Source organism: Leucopleurus acutus (genome assembly GCF_964270905.1).
Source record: "Leucopleurus acutus genome assembly, chromosome: 10".
Classification (NCBI taxonomy): Eukaryota; Metazoa; Chordata; class Mammalia; order Artiodactyla; family Delphinidae; genus Leucopleurus; species Leucopleurus acutus.
Window position 1 is genome coordinate 91,453,610 of NC_139153.1, and position 4,463 is coordinate 91,458,072.

Consider the following 4,463-nt stretch of genomic DNA (forward strand, 5'->3'; position numbering starts at 1 on the left):
AGTGTACTTAGGGCTGGATTCATGTCTGTTCATTATGAAAGTTTAGATTCAAAACTTTTAAGTTTTTCATTAAAAATCACATTTTGATAAATCAGACATTCCTTTCTTACTGCACTACCTAATATTTAAATGATTTAGATTGTTTAGCTCGTGTTAATGGGATGGTGTGTATTATAAAAATTATTTCATTGTGTGTTTATGAAAATTTCAGAAACTTTGAAATCTCCAGCTTCTCACTTTCAGCCATACACCTCCAGCTCATTTTTCTGTGTGTGCTCAGAACCTTCAAGCCTGCACCACTTTCCCCTCCGCACCAAATCCCTCACCCCTGAAGCCAAGCACGTGGGGCATGAGTTGTGAAATTAGATAGGTGGTCAGAGTGGGTGCTGGAAGACCAGGTGCCCTTGGGGGAGAGCAAAGCTGGAGACCAGAACCCAGGTTGGGTCCAAGGAACCACACAGGTGATGGAGATCTGCCTGTTAAGGAGGTGCCCGGAGGCTGCCTGAAACTCAAAGCCCACCAACCCGGGAGGGATTCAGGTTCGTAACGGTAGCAAGCTTTTGCTCCTGTGAGCTCACAAGCCCATGCTAAAGCGCCTACAGTCTGCTCCTTCTCTGTTCAAAGGTTGCACCTCTCCTCCCGGACTGAGATACTTCTATGTGGCTTGCTCTCTTCCTTTCTCTCGTCATTGTCAGGTACAATCTGAGATGTAACTGTGTTACATCTTTCTCTCGTTATTGTCAGGTACAATCTGAGATGTAACTGTGTCATTGGACTCGTTCTGGGATTCCTTCTCAACTGCATGTATGTGGCATGTCTTCCCACACTTGCAAAACCAGCAGTCCATGTGCATAAGCACTAACTCCCTCCCCCAGACTCCTCAGCCTGTCGCCCTCCGCCCCCTCCTCTCTGCTGTAACCACCCTGAGCTGGGTCTCCATTTCCCCCCCTCTGCCGCGTGATCCTTTGCACAGGAGTCAGCCACTGACCCCAAGATGTATTCTTCAAATCCTTTGCCTCCACAGGCCTCAGGGCTTGTTCTAGGTGGAAGGAGGAAGAGATGGTCATGCTATTCCAGGACCCTCTAAGTAAGAAGTATTGGAGGGAAGCACAGAGGAAATCCATGGAGACTTCGCCATGGAGGAGGGATGATTCTTCATAGGAAACTCAGAATGTTAGAGTTAAGACTCAGGGCATTGCTTCTTTTTTTAATTTATTTTTGGCTGCGACGGGTCTTAGTTATGGCACGCGGGATCTTCGTTGTGGTGCGTGGGCTTCTCTCTGGTTGTGGCGTGTGGGTTTTCTCTTCTCTAGTTGTGGTGCGCAGGCTCCAGGGCGCGTGGCCTCTCCAGCTGAGGCACACGAGCTCAGTAGTTGTGGCACGTGGGCTTAGTTGCCCTGCGGCATGTGGGATCTTAGTTACCTGACCAGGGATCGAACCCACGTCCCCTGCATTGGAAGGCAGATTCTTTACCACTGGGCCACCAGTGAAGTCCCCAGGGCATTTCTTTTATTAATCAGTGTATATATGCGACGAGGATTGCACTATATAAGGTATTTGAGAAACCTTTCAACATTGACTCTAGAGGTAAGCAAGTGCTATTTTCCTAGCAATACTTCCTATAAATACTAGAGAATCATCAAAGGAAAGGTATAACATTGGAGTTTGCTGCCTGTAAGTAGTATCCTTTTAAGTATTCATTAGTTCGTCCATTTAAAAAAACATGTATTGACTCCTGCTGTGTACCAGGCATGCGCTAGGCACTGCGGATATGGTTCCTGCTCTCCTAGAACTTAGTTTCTGTCTTCAGAAAAAGAAAGAAAGGATGAAGATAAAGAGCAATTTTAAGATTGGATAAAAAGAAACTGGACTCTACACTTGGTAAAGTACAAAAAGGACAAGTGAAAAGGGAAGGGAGGGTGTGGGTTGGGTTGACAGGAACGCTGGAACAGAATTTGTGTTTAACTCCATGGAGAGGCAGCAAACAGTGAAGAAAATGATTGCTAACGATGCCCAGCTAGAATGTGGGGATCCTCAGTGTGAAAAACGCAAACCTACTTGTGTTTAGTTCAGAAGCTTTGTGTCACTGAGAAAGCTTTAACTCTGATCAAACGCCACAAAATTACATTTCCATACTTTAAATTTACCAATTAGAGTCTTGACAGCAAATCGTCAGGGTGAATTGTCAGTGTATGTGCCACAATGCTTTCCAGAACCGCTTTGCTAACTACCAAGTGGCAGAGCGATGACTGAACATTCTTAAATAAGTCGTATTTATTGCAGATTTGTCTGGTTTACCTCGCTAAACACCGCCAGCCTCTTGGTGCAGTACTACTGGTTGCCGCACGGGGACAGCACAGGATCAAGAAGAAGAAGGCAGGCTACTCACCAAGCAGAGCTCCTCTCTACTGAGAATCACTCAATGGCAAGACGTCGCTGAGGGGTGGGGTAGAAGCTCCGTCACAGTCAGCAAGGAGTTGGGGGTCTTTGGATTCGTTTTAAAACAATGTTGGAGCAGAGGCAAGTTAGAAGCACTTCAAGCATCAATGAAATCCGTATGAAAAGCATCTTGAAAAGGTAAATAATCACAGACTTGGTCTAGATCTCTGTTCCCCGCAGTAACCGCCAGCTGCATGTGGTTACTGAATGGAATTAGGATGTGCTGTGGGTTTGAAATACATACTGGACTTTACTTAGTACTTAAAAAAAAAAAAAAAAGAGTAAAATATCTCACTAATAATTTTTACAGTGATTACATGTCATAAGGATATCATTTGGGATATTTTGGATGAAATAAAATACGCAATTAAATTCATTTTATTAGTTTCTTTTTCCTTTTTAAAATGTGGCTACTAGAAAATTTAATATTCTATACATGGCTCTCATTATATATCTTTTAGTACTAATTCTAAAAATATTCCATTTTTAGATGGGATTTAGATTTCCTGAATGTTTTTCTTGACTTAAGGATGACTTCAGAAAGTAATTTCTATTTGGAATGAAAATGTATTGTAGTCTGAAATTATAATATTAAGTTGGTTACTGTGTCCCAATACACAGATAATCTTTGAATCTTGTAACACTGCATAAGAAAATGTTCTTTCTTGTCTTACATTAAAGCTTCCTCCAGGGGATTTAATGGGATAAAAATCCCTTGTTTTCTCAGAAGTCTAGCAAATAAGAGGGTGAATGATCACGGTAATTATCTCTAAATGAGGAGAAGTGATCTGATAAGTGGTTTTGCCAAAGACAATGTTCACGTGATCCATTGAGGGGAGACTCCTGAAAATGGTTGCTTGTAGTACCACAGTGATTTCCTGAGAGAGATTGTGCTATTTCCTGTTTGAGGATCTTTGAACATATTGTAGATTCTCTGTGCTTTCCATATTGATTGAGGTGGAGAGAATTTAACCTGCTGTCATGTGTGGGACGGTCATATCACAGTGATTCTCAAACTTGGCTGCACATGATAAGCCCCTAGGAAGCTTTAAAAAAATCCCAGCTGCCCAGCCCACACCCTGGACAAATTAATCTTTGGAGGATGAAACCCAGGTATTTACCATGTGCAACCAAGTTTGAAAAGACTGGTATAGTTAAGAGTGTGGGCTCTGCAGTCAAATCCCAGCCTGGCCACTTCCTAGCCATGTGACCCTGGGTAAGAAACTTAACCTCTACAAACACTATGGTAGAAAATGGGTGATGAAAGTAACACACCTAGTAGGATTGTCATGTGGTTTAAATAAGATAACCTATGGAAACCACTTAAAAGAGGGCAGGCATGGAGTAAGTTTATTATGAACTAATAGCTTTCTTCTTTCATATTAATTTCTCTGGGAGACATTCCCAGCCATAGTCCCCACCTTGACACAAATTCATCTGGTGGATTGCATGTATTTTCCTATAACATTGCTTCATTCATACATAAATTCATTTTACAAGTAGTCATGAAGCATCTACTGTACTCCGAGAGTGATAGAAGACCCAAAGGAAGTACGTGCACCTGCCTCACCCCCTTGGATTTTAATGTCCCTTGTACGTCTGTGTTTTCCCAGTCAGATCATAAGCATCGTGAGCTCTGAGACCAGGTTTCATGCCTGGCCAGCCCCAGGCCCCAGCACCCAGCACTGCCGACGGGAAACTGCAGGGCACTCTGCTGGGTACCAGGGAGCAGCCCGCTTGTCCTCAATATGTATGTTTCCTCAAGTGTAAATTGGAGATAATCCATCCATGACTGTTGTGAAGATTACAGGTCTGACCACGCGCTGTGGATACAGCTTGTCAGTGTCCACTGTCAGACCCTCAGGATGCAGTGCCCACCAGGGGGCAGCAGGTCTCGGCCGAGCGGCCGGCCGCCGTCGACGTCAGGACCAGCGCCCCGCCCCGTGACCGTGACCCTGGGCGGCGCGGGGGCAGCGTACAGCTCCGCAGGCTGCCGGCGCGGCGGGAGTCCTTCAGGCCGCGCG